We start from the raw sequence: 13,641 nt of genomic DNA, 5'->3' as shown, positions 1-13,641 counted from the left end.
GGGTCGCTGGCGCTGTAAACCAGTAACACCAGCGCTGCGCCACCGTGCAACCCCACAGATTATTTTGTTCACCCTAAGGCATCAGGAATGCACTTCACGGGAGGGTGGTGGAGGCAGGTATTCTTACAATATTGCAAACATGAAATATCTAGGCGAGCGCTTGAATTGCCACGGCATTGGTGGCCGTGGTCCACGTTCAGGTAACTGGGAATGATACAGATAACCGGCCGCCTTGAGCGTGATGGGCCGAAGGACATGTTTCCCTCCTGTACGACTCTTATGTAGGAGTAATTCAAAGTAATGTGTTCTCTGGTCTGGTGAATCGAATGGCATCATAGAACCCAGAACTGAGAAGAGTACAGCGCAAGGAACAGTGCACTTCGGCCCACAATGTCTGCGTGGCACACGGCGCCTGCATGTAATCCAAATACCTAAAAATCCCTGCTTATTAATATACCTATTCAAAACTATCGTGTCTGCCTATCTATCGTGTTACAGACACTCGCCATCCTTTGTGTAAGAAAACTTGCAGCGCACATCTCATTTAAACTTTGAAGATAGACACAAATTGCTGGAGTAACTCAGCGGGACGGGCAGCGTCGCTGGAGAGAAGGAATGGGTGACCTGTCGGGTCGAGACCCTTCTTCAGACTTTAAATTTTGCCCCGCTCACCTTAATGATAATGATTTTCCCATCAAAGACCAGCCGGTATAGTCTCTTTCTCTGAATCTATAAAAATGTTGGAAGTTGTAACCTAAGTTTAAGTCCGGAAAATACCTGCCATTTTTCTAAAGTATCGAAAAACGTTTTCGGAAACTTTGCAGTTACGCAGATAAAACGGCTCTTGTTCTTGGTTTACTGCTCCTAACATTCTCAACGATGGCATTCTCCATCATTGAGAAAACTAATCATTTATCTTAATCCCCAGTATTAAGAACATCAAACTCAGCCTTTCCAATAGGCTTTAACTAATCAGTTACAGTGGCGTTGACAGGGGCGACATTAACATCCTTCAATTGGTCAACAGTTTACCTCTCCGAGTGCATGGAGGCACCGAGCGATGCTCGGGGATCCTCCTGCTTCTCGCGAACTGGCTTAGAGTCATAGGTATAGATACAGCATGGAATCAGGCCTTGCGGCCCAACATGCCTGAACAAGATGCGCATCTTGGTTAGTCCCATTCCAAACCTTTCCTATCCATGTACCTATCCAAATGCCTTTTTAATGCTATTATACCCACCTCTGCTACTTTCTCGCTCAATATACCCACCACCCTGTGTGGAAAAAGTTGCTGCTCAGTTTCCTATTCAATTTCTCCCCTCTCACCGCGTGTGAAAGTTGGAGACGACGCGGTGAAAGCCGCGGGCATTATGTTGTCTGATAGATGGATTTAAACAGCAGGGAAACAAGCCCTTCGGCCCACCACGTCCGCAACGTCCTTCAACTATTCCCACACTAATTCAATTTTCTTCTTAGAAATTCCCATCAGTTCCCTCATATTCTATCACATATCTAAAAACCAGGGGTAAATCACAGAGACCAACGAATTTACCCCCCTGGATGTCTTTGGGATGTGAGAGGAAACGGGACATCTGCAAGGCCACAGAGTGTAAACATGCAAAGTCCACACCGACAGCGCCGGGTATCAGGTTCCAATCTGAGTCTCTTTGGAGCTGTGAGAGGCAGCAGCTCTTATGGCTGTTTAAGAACGAACTGCAGATGCTTGAAACATCGAAGGTAGACAAAATGCTGGAGAAACTCAGCGGGTGAGGCAGCATCTGTGGAGCGAAGGTATATAGGTGACGTTTCGCGTCGAGACCCTTCTTCAGACGTCACCTATTTTTATTCGCTCTATAGATGCTGCCTCACCCGCTGCGTTTCTCCAGCACTTATAGCTGTCACTTCGCCGCCCCACGACATCCAAAAGAACAAGTAGGGTTCGATCCGAAATGTCACCAGTTCCCTTTTTCCAGAGACGCTGTCTGACCCGGCTTTTTGTGTCGATCTTGGATTTAAACCAGCATCTGCAGTTCCTTCCGAAACATTTCGACCCTTCCCGAATATGCTGCAAATTTCGCGACGGGATAGCCCGACTTATCAACGCTCTGGGGACAGTCAAACGTGTGGAGACATGACACATTGCTTTTCTGGTCTGAGGCTGGTGGACACTTCCCGGAGCCTCAGTCGCTGGACAGTGAGGGTCCCTTGGAATGAGAGACGTGCATTCTGTTCAATCTTGAAGAGAGGAGCGGGGGGGGGGGGGGGGGGGGGGGGGGTTTGTTTTGCATTTAGTCGTCAGTCGCTGTTGTTAGCAAGCGTGTGGCGCTAATTACCTCTCTGTGGTTCCTCCGTCACATTTCCCCTTCCAGTTCAGTTGCAGCGGACTCACTTGGCACCGAATGAACGGTACACCCACTTCTTCGAGTAGTTCTCCCCTCCGATCAGCTTTGATGTGAAATGTCCAGCGTGGAAGCAAGATCCGGGGCAGGGAGAAACTTCTTCATCAACGTTATCCCTCTTGGGTTTTCTCAAATCAAAATAAGCTGTAAATTCACAAATTAAACATTGGTTTTGATTTACCGATTTTTACACAACCTCTCGGTTTTCTTTTTAAAAAAAATTCGGTCATTGATTTTAACCCCTTTGCGGAAAACATGGATCGCCCTTTCCGAAAAATTCAAAACTAGTGTCGGTTTTAACACGTAAAATGCGCCGGTTTTTGTTTTGGAAAACTGATGCAGAGATTGGCGCTTGAGCGACTTCCTCGGCTTCAGATGCAATGCTTGCCATCGAAACAACACGAGAAAATCCCACCGTCCGCCTCCCCGAGCCCGCTTCCGACGGCGAGAGTCCTTCCATCAACTTCACTGAAGCATCTGGCCTTTTCTTTGTCTATGCAAGCTGCTTGACTTCAACTCGTTCGATCCTACAAGAGGAGCTGACTGATTCTGGAATAGTTTTTTTGTCTGATTAGATTTATTAGTGATCATTAATTGCCAATCTGTGCAGGTATTTAATTAAATTCTCCCTGGTCTACCTTACTTTTTTTTTTTAAAGATGGATGTCAACTCTTCTACAGAGCCTGTTTCATTGCCCCAATGGCCACGGGTTCTGATTCCTATAGCAAGCTTTCAATGTTTCAACGATGGAATATTTTACTTCTAAACACACAGTCAAACTAAATCATAGTTATACTATTGGAACAAAACTCAATAGATTGAATGTTTTCATTCTAAACACACAATCTACCTAAATCATATTTCTACTCGTGGACCAAAATTCAATAGAGGATTCAATTGGTTTATCTATCACTTAAAAATGTTCAATTAAATTGTTCATATAAAATAAAAGATTATTTAATTAATAGCGCACAAGTTCTCAAGGTCATTAGTGATAGGAAGAGAATTAGGCTATTCGGCCCATCAAGTCTACCCCGCCGTTCAATCATCGCTGATCTGCCTTCCCCTTCCTACCTTCTCCCTATAAGCCCTGACACCCGTGCTAAACAAGAATCTATCTACCTCTGCCTTAAAAATATCCGGGGCTAGAAGAAATGTCTTCATCAACGTTCCTAATCTGAGGAAAGACATTCTTGCCATAGAGGGAGTACAGAGAAGGTTCACCAGACTGATTCCTGGGATGGCAGGACTTTCATATGAAGAAAGACTGGATAAACTCGGCTTGTACTCGTTAGAATTTAGAAGATTGAGGGGGGATCTTATAGAAATTTACAAAATTCTTAAGGGGTTGGACAGGCTAGATGCAGGAAGATTATTCCCGATGTTGGGGAAGTCCAGAACAAGGGGTCACAGTTTAAGGATAAGAGGGAAGTATTTTCAGACCGAGATGAGAAAATCATTTTTTACACAGTGAGTGGTGAATCTGTGGAATTCTCTGCCACAGAAGGTAGTTGAGGCCAGTTCATTGGCTATATTTAAGAGGGAGTTAGATGTGGCTCTTGTGGCTAAAGGGATCAGGGGGTATGGAGAGAAGGCAGGTATGGGATACTGAGTTGGATGATCAGCCATGATCATATTGAATGGCAGTGCAGGCTCGAAGGGCCGAATGGCCTACTCCTGCACCTATTTTCTATGTTTCCAGGTTTCTATGTTACTATACTTGGGTTTGGTGATAAACTTAAACAAATATTAATTTTTGTTCAAGATTATTGCATATGACAGTCGCCAAAAACTACATTTGGGGATTCATGAGACAACGAGTGAGAATGTCGAACACGTCAGAACCGACAGTATACTCGGTAAACAATAGCGATATATTTACGTCAGTTAGATAAACTCGATGATGAAATACATAGAGAGTTCTGCTGATAGCATGGATTAAAGAAAACAGGGATGTAGATAGGGTGGGGAAGCTTCCTTAAACCCTAGCATGGATATATTTGCAGGTGAATGTCATGACTTCAAGAATGTGCCACAGTAGAACGGGTTCACATTGTTGTGAACCCTACCCCCCCCCCCCCCCCCCCCCCCCCACACACACACACACACACACATACACTATCTACCAGCCTCCGCATTCAATGGATAATTCTGTCATGTTTCTAATGCCTCCAATGTGATCCTATAACCAGACATATCCCTCCCCCCCCTCCCTATTATCCAGTCCCATTCTTCAGCAATGTTTAAATGTAATTGGACAAGATACAACCCATACCAATTTATCTGCCCCTATCCTGTCATTCAGGAATCCAAAGAATCATATCAATTTCTCACCTGTATGTTTTCTTCTCTTTCCATCATTAAAGAAAGAAAGGGAGTTTTTGATCTCCATTTCAGCAGAAGGTTAGCAATTAGATTCTGAGACAATCCTGCACTTGGGCTATTGTGTGCAGTTTGGTCTCTCCACTGTAGAAGAAATGTGATATTGCTGGATAAAGTGTAGTAGAGATTCACCTGAATGTTGCCTAGGGTGGAAGACTTAAGTTATGGAAGATATTTGATCAGCTGCGCTTGTTTCCCCTTGAGTGAAGGAGAATAAGTGGTGACTTGATGGAAATACGTAGGATTATTAGAGGCTCGTAGGATAGATAGTCAAAATCTTTTTTTCCATGGGCAGTAGTTACAAAAACAAGAAGGCAATGGATTACGGTGAGAGGAAAGAATTTCAAAGTGTTTTGGGGTTACATCCATGCACTTCAAGAGGTTGATATCCAGAAGGTGCTTCCATATGAGGTGGTGGAATCAGACACAAATGCTATGTTTAAGAGGCATTTAGACAGCCACTTCAATAGGCAAGGTATAGAAGGAAACCATCATAATGCAAGCAGATTGGATTAGTCTACATGAACTGAAAGATTGGCAAACATGGCGGCCCTAGGTGTCTGTTTTTGTGCTGTGGCACTCGATGACTGTGGGACGTCTCAAACTCCTGATTTCTTTCTTCTTTTCCTCTTGCTCTCTCCCTAGTCCTGGCGTTGCCATAGCACCCTGCAAAATAACAAACACATAACTAAATCTCATCTTTCTCTTCTAATCTTTTCATGGTCTCACCTACTGCTTATTCTATCAGCATTACCAGATCTCCAAACTCCTCCAATCAAGGTCTCTTGTAGATCTGCAATGTTTTTGTCGTGACAACATTGATGATCATGTGAATCAGATCCCAAGTTCCGAAGTCTGATTTCCCTCCAGAAGTTCCTTGTATCCGCACGCCCCATGATGGCTTTCACTTAGGGTCATGCTTTCATAGAATCATACACCTTTGTGGCAGAGAAAGCAGTTATGCTGCTCATTTTCCACAAGATAGTCTAATACATGGAACTTGGGTCAAATGAAGGTAAAACTCCCTGTGCAAGAGATGCCTCACAAAGCACAACTTGGCCTCCACACCAAGTAGGCCTCAGTTGTTCGAAAACTCAGGACCTCCAGAACACGAACACAGGAGAAAAAAGAACTTACCACAAAGAATTGCTGATGCTGGTTTATACCATGTTCAGCTACTGTATGTATGATGGCTGTAATGGTCAAAGATAAATACTCCTATGTAATGGAGATTCAAAAAGCTGAAGATGCTGGAATATTGAGCAAAATAGAAAGTGCTAGAAGAATTGAGTGGATCAAGCAGAACCTGGGGAGGGAATGGGCAAGTGACGTTTCTGGTCAGAACCCTTCTTCGGACTCAACCCGAAACATCTCCCATTCCTTCTCTCCAGAAATGCTGCTTGTCCCGCTGAGTTACTCCACCATTTTGTTTCTACCTTCTTCGGACTGCCTGATCAGGATCACCCTTTTCAGTCTGAAGAAGGGTACTATCCCCAAACGTTGCCTCCTGTACATTCCTTCCCCACACTGCGCCTGCCCCATTGAGTTGCTCCAGCACTTTGTGTTTTGCTCCTATCTAATATTTGGAAATCATATTAAGGCAATGATTTTTGGCTTGCAGGTAAGAGCTAGGAATTTCTGCTATTGAAGTCCAGAAATAGGATAGAGTGACAAAACTAATGTTGTCAAAAATGCTGGAGAAACTCAGCGGGTGAGGCAGCATCTATGGAGCGAAGGAAATAGGCGACGTTTCGGGTCGAGACCCTTCTTCTCGACCTGAAACGTTGCCTATTTCCTTTGCTCCATAGATGTTGCCTCACCCGCTGAGTTTCTCCAGCACTTTTGTCTACCTTCGATTTTCCAGCATCTGCGGTTCATTCTTAAACAAACTAATGTTGTCTATCACTCAGTAACACGTACTATTCAAAACTAAGTTATTTTCTCTTTTTCCCCAGTCTTGATGAATGATCTTCGGTCTGAATAACTAACTGTTTCTCATTTTACAGATGTTGTCTGACTTGCTGAGTGTTCCCAGTATTTTCTGTTTTTATTTTAGATTTTAGGCATCAAATGTTTTATTTGGATTTTCAATTCCGGATTTTGAGTGAGTGTGTGCAAGAATAGGACTTGGAATTTGCTGAATTCAGAGGCAGATTCAGCACAATTCAGTACATTGTGCTCATAAAGCTCAGACTCTTACAGCAAGCAATCATTAGGCTTAACTGACCATGTGGTGTTCTGAAATGTATCCCTTACTTTGTCTAAGACTTAACCAGTATTCTATACAGTTCAAGCATAACCACCTTTCTCTTACATTCAAATACCTCGTCATAAAAGCAAATAACCCTTATTACATTTTAACCACCAAAGCCACAGGTCTATGCACATGCATCCCAAGATTCACCTGTTCATCTGAGTTGCTTGGTAGTATTCCTCTTGGTAGTAAGCCTATTGTTCCTTGGCATCAACATTTGTTTGTTTATGCTCTTCTCGAAAGCTTTTAGGGTGTTTTAACATTACTTAAAATATTTTAATTTATATTACCTGATGTTTTGAAAGATTAAAGTTTAAATATAATATGAATTGTTTTCTCTGTTGGTGGACCACTATGCTTATTGATGAATTAAAAGGTTGGTACCCGATGATAATTGTTTGGCTTTGGAGCTCGCCACTCCTGGATTTCAATGTAATCATGCAATTTCACTAGGTGTTCAATTACGCTGTTCATTTTTCTTATTTGTTACCGGCATTTGAGACCATTCAGCCGATCCGGTTGATGCCAACTCTCAGAACAATCCCATCAATCCCATTTTCCCACTTATTATTTCTTGCACATTCTGTCTCGGGTGGCATGAACTTTCTTCTGATTCTCTTATTACTCTGATTATTCTTATTACTCTCTTATGATTCTCTTATTACTCACCAACATATAGGATAGGCAAAAATAAGCGCTGTGGCTTCAGCCTATTCCTTTTTCGGTCATTGATTATGTGTACGGTGTGTGAAATGGATACAGTGTTGGTTCATATTCACATAGATTGTAAAGTTTTGGTCTTTTTAATGTATGATCGAAATAAACTATTCATTCATTCATTCATGCATTCATTCATGCATTCATTCATTCATTCATTCATTCATTCATTCATGCATTCATTCATTCATTCATTCATTCATTCATGCATTCATTCATTCATTCATTCATTCATTCATTCATTCATTCATTCATTCATTCAACATTACTAGTAAATTACCTCACCAACCAGCATATGTGGGAACCCTACATAGTCACAGGGAGAATATGTAAACTCCATACAAACAGGTCCAGATGTCAGGATTGAACCTGCTATGACTGAACACAAGTTCAAGTTCAAGTTCGCATTTATAGACACAAGGTACAGTGGAATTTGAGTCACCATGCAGCCATACAATCAAAAAGAACACAATACACAATATAATTTAACATAAACATCCACCACAGTGGAATCAACATTCTTCACTGATAGAAGGTTGATGGGACTAGGTGAGAGTAAGTGTTCCGCACGGACTAGAAGGGCCAAGATGGCCTGTTTCCGTGCAGTAATTGTTATATGGTTATATGGAAAGCAATAACGTTCAGTCACAGTACATTACTACCTTCCATGGTCTCATCACTTCTGCTCAACCATGGTCAGCCTTCAGCCAATTCTGTATCAACTGAGAACATAGGATACATCTTACTTATGGGAGTCAACATCATCCCAGCTGTAGACTCGCTTCCTAACTGTATGTGTCTTAAACCAAGTTGCCCCATTGCACCTACAGCACTGACAGTTACTGATTCAATGATACTTTGTAGTCACAGGTGCCTAGGTGAAAGTTTTGGTTTGCGGACCACTGGTTAAACCATGCAGCAGTCCTCACCTAGGCAGTACACAAGTGTCGCCATGTTTTAGCCCCGACAAAGAGAATGTCAAAGATACACACACACAACAGATAAGCTGAAAGTCCCGTGCACATATACACACGTACACACGTACACACAAACAGTCGATACCGACTGACAATTACATACACGCAACATGATCGATAACTGAGAATATGAACATACTGTTATATTTCAGTTAAATTATGCTGGAATAAAGAGTTAAAATAAATAGTGACCTGAAGTATAAGTTGCGATTCTGTAATTGGCGAAAAGTCAATTCTGGAGGTAATCTTCAAGCATACCCAGAAATTCCAACACTCCGAGGAAATGATTCGCGCAGGAGAATTCTGCTCACCCGCCATCCTTCTCTGGTTTCTTGCTTTCTCCTTATTGTTTTACCCTCTTGGCGCTTTGAGCCATAGGAAGATTCTCACTGATTTTGTTTAATACTTGAGAGTTCAATAACAAAAGCGATTTGGTCTTGAACAACCTCTCAACTCTCGTGACTCTCCCAGCGCGCTACGTTGAGCGAGATTGAGCCTTGCCCAGTGTTGACTTTTCAACAAGAGCTGAGTTACACAGAGCTCGGTAGAATAAATATACACAACTTACAAAGCACAGAGACGGGTTATTCATTAAGCAACTGGTCGCGCGACGGGGAAAATGTTGGAAAATGTGCGTGTTTACCTTTGGCAATAGGTAAATTGAGTTGTACTAAATGCTTTCTGAAGATTATTCACAAAGGTCACACCACAACCTCGAAAAATTCAAAACCGAAGAACAAATGACACTCAAAATAGGAACAAAGACATGCTTAGAATGCAAGAGCAAAAAAAAAGGGTACTCAATCCTCAAACTTCTCCAGTACGAGAAATCACAACAAATTTTATTCTAATAATTCTGAATTATTTTTACAAATCCAAATACAGGGATGCATGAAAAAAAAATCCCATTGGTTTTCAAAATGGTTGGGAAATTAAAAATAATAATCCCGTTCCTTAAACGTGTTTAATGTTTAATGTTTAACGTGTCATTCCTGTCTGTCACAGCATGTCGTTGCCACTTGCGAGCGGAGCACCAAGGCAAATTCCTTGTATGTGAATACTTGGCCAATAAACTTATTCATTCATTCATTTAAATAAATGCCGATACGCATACTGCAGAGTTTATTACTAAGTAAGTCAGGTGAATACAAACTAAAACCCCACTCCATGAGAGCGAACACATTCAGGATAGGATGCATGAGAACAGAAGCTAAGAAATAAGTAGAAACAGGGAATTGCAAACGACAAGAACTGGTGGAGTAACCGCGGGTCAGGCGGCATCTCTGGAGAACGTTGGATAGGGAGTGCTTCAAGTCGGGACCTTTCTTCATACTAATCAGACTGATGTACCCTGTCAAACATGAAATGGGAATAGGAGTTTGAATAAAGGTCTCGACCCGAAAAGTTGCCTATCCCTGTTCTCTAGATATGCTGCCTGACGCACGGAGTTACTCCAGCACTTTGTATCTGTTTTTTTGGAACAGCTACATGGGGCGATATCAAACTTATTCTTTCATTGAATAAATTCGTCATCGATTCTTTCCCTCATATCCCCGTCCACTTATCCCCCTGAATCGCTTTGAATTCATCAATCAAGAGAGACCGATGAATAAATGGAGAGATTAAAACAGGATTAGTGTAAATAGGTGTGAGTCGCTGTGCCCGTTTTCGTGTGCTGGTGGTTTGGCATTCACAGGCAGAGAATTCCGAACGTCCACAACTCAGTAAGTAAAGATTTCACAAATAGTTTTAAATGTTGCACCATTCATCTTAAAGTTATCTTCTCCAGTTCTGGACATTCCTGCCATTATAGCAGATATATTTAACCTATCAAACTGGAAGCATTCAGCAGTCTAAAGAAGGGTTCCTACCCGAAACGTCACGCATTCCTTCCCTCCAGAGATGCTGCCTGACCTAGTCTGAAGAAGGGTTTCGGCCCGAAACGTTGCCTATTTCCTTCGCTCCATAGACGCTGCCTCACCCGCTGAGTTTCTCCAGCATTTTTGTGTACCTTCGATTTGCCAGCACCTGCAGTTCCTTCTTAAACACATGCTGCCTGACCATCTGAGTTACGCCAGTGTTTTGTGTCTATCTGCGGTATCAACCAGCATCTGTGTAAGAAGGAACTGCAGATGCTGGTTTAAACCGAAGATAAACACAAAAAACTGGAGTAACTCAGCGGGGCAGGCAGCATCTCTAGAGATAAGGAACGGGTGACGCTTCGGGTCGAGACCCTTCTTCAGCATAAACAGTATCCACCGTTCCTTCCTGCACAAACATGAAGAATTTACAGGTATAAGTGTGATCAGCGAAAACAACAAGTTTAAGCAAATTGTGGGGATACAAAGAACTGCAGATGCTGGCACACAGAAGAAAAAGACAACGTTCTGGAGTGACTTAACAGGTAAGCCGGAACATGGATAGGCATTATCTATGTAGAAACAAGTAAATGCCGATGCTGGTTTAGACAAAAGGACACAAAATGCTGGAGTAACTCCGCGGGTCAGGCAACATCTCTTTCGAACATGGAACAGTCCGACGAAGAGTCCCAACGTCAAATGTCAGCTATCTGTGTTCTCCAAAGACACTGCTCTACCAACTGAGTTACTCCTGAACTTTGTGTCCCTTTAGGCATTATCCATGTTCTCCAGAGATGCTGCCTGACCTAGTGCGTTATTGCAGGTGGACAAAAAGCTGGAGAAACTCAGCGGGCGAGGCAGCTTCTATGGAGCGAAGGAATGGGTGAAGTTTCAGGTAGAGACCCTTCTTCAGCATAAACCAGCATCCACCGTTCTTTCTTGCACAAACATGAAGCATTTACAGGTATAAGTGTGATCAGTCTGAAGCAGGGCCTCGACGCGAAACGTCACCCATTCCTTCGCTCCATAGATGCTTCCTCACCCGCTGAGTTTGTCCAGCTTTTTGTCTGCCTTCCATAATTCCAGCATCTGCAGTCCTTTCTTAAATATTGCGTTATTGTGTCTTTAAAAAAAACTAATTCAGGACAGGTTTGTTAGCACAGTACTTAACACATACCTATTAAGCAGATGTGGCTGCTGGAGTTCACTTTGTTACTCAATGCCAGACCTAGCCAAAACATCAGAACTTCGCAGCCAGTGAGGTCCTTCTGAATGGTAGACATTTTTAAAATGCAAATATTTCCATGTAAACACTATCCAAAAACTCTGCTACTTTCTTTGCCTTACCAACACCAATCTTCTCCAAACAGCAACCATATATTTGCTAACCAACAGTAATTTGTGGTTAGGTAATGACTGGATTTTGGCATTCTGACTCTAACTTTCAAATGCCTGCATTGATTCTATCTGTTCCTGTAATCTCCTTCATCTTTCTAACCCACCAGGTTTTTTTTATTTATTTTGCAGCAATTGTGGCCTCTTGCTCATCTCTATATTAAGAAGGGTCTCGACCCAATCCTTCTCTCCAGCAATGCTGCCTGTCCCGCTGAGTTTCTCCAGCTTTTTGTGTCTATCTTCACTCTGCCATTGCAAGCTTCACTTTCACGAGCCAAGGTCCAGGTTCTTGAAGTTACCACTCTAAATCCCCACCAAGCCTCTTCTTTCTGAAGATGGCCCAGTGGTGCAGCAGGTAGAGTGCTCGAGTGCTCTCTGAATGGAGTTTGCAAGTTCTCCTTGTGACCATGTGCATTTCTTCCAGGTGCTTCAGTTTCCTCCCACATCCCAAAGAGGTGTGGGGTTGTAGATTAATTGGCCTCTGTAAATTGCCCATAATGTACAAGGAGTGGCTGGAAAATGGGAAAACATAAAACTAGTATGAATGGGTGACTGATGGTCGTTGAGGACTCAGTAGACCAAAGGACGACACAAAAAGCTGGAGTAATTCAATGGGTCGGGCAGCATCTCTGGAGAAAATGAATAGGTGACATTTTGGGTCGAGACCCTTCTTCAGACTTGGAGAACACTCTTGTTTCCCTTTCCACTGACTCTCAGTCTGAAGAAGGGTCTCGAACCGAAACATCACCTATTCCTTTTCAGCAGAGATGCTGCCTAACCGGCTGAGTTATTTCATTTATTTGTGCCTATCTTCGGTTTAACCAGCATCTGCAGTTCATTCCTTTACAGTGGGCCAAAGGTCCTGTTTCCAAGCCGATTCTTTAAAAGATGGTCCTTAAAAGGCACCTCTGACCAATATTTTGCTCACTAGTCTCTCTGAATTCCTTATGTGGTTCAATTTTAATTTTGTGATGATGTCATGTCCATAAACATAGAAACATAGAAACATAGAAATTAGGTGCAGGAGTAGGCCATTCGGCCCTTCGAGCCTGCACCGCCATTCAATATGATCATGGCTGATCATCCAACTCAGTATCCCGTACCTGCCTTCTCTCCATACCCTCTGATCCCCTTAGCCTCAAGGGCCACATCTAACTCCCTCATAAAGCACATTTGGACTTTTTGTAGCATTGAATTTGCTGCAAAAATGGGAATTAATGTTGCTGAAACATTAACAAACACATTCGAAGGAAAACATGAATAACGGAAGGAAAAACAGCAAAATCTCACACTGAGCTTTTACAAAGTTGAATAGATGGAACAGTATGTGGAACAATACAGTGTAGGTATAGGCCCTTCGGCCCAAAATATCTGTGCTGACCATGATACCAAATTAATGCAGGAGATATATGAATCTTAAAATGGGGTCATAGTGAGTGGGTTGTTTAAGAAGGAACTGCAGATGCTGGAAAAACTCAGACAGGTAACTGACGAAAGAAATGCAGTTGGTTCCAGTGGATGATTTACAACTCAATCCGAGACCCAGAAGTGAATAGCAGTACAATGAACCTGTTAATCTAAAGGGCATTGAGATATCGAACACTCATGAGACTACAACAGAAGGTTAGGTGAGAACCCAATACTGGACATTACTTGGA

Source organism: Amblyraja radiata, chromosome 39, assembly GCF_010909765.2.
Source record: "Amblyraja radiata isolate CabotCenter1 chromosome 39, sAmbRad1.1.pri, whole genome shotgun sequence".
In the NCBI taxonomy this organism is placed as follows: Eukaryota; Metazoa; Chordata; class Chondrichthyes; order Rajiformes; family Rajidae; genus Amblyraja; species Amblyraja radiata.
Note: the sequence above shows the minus strand (reverse complement) of the source record.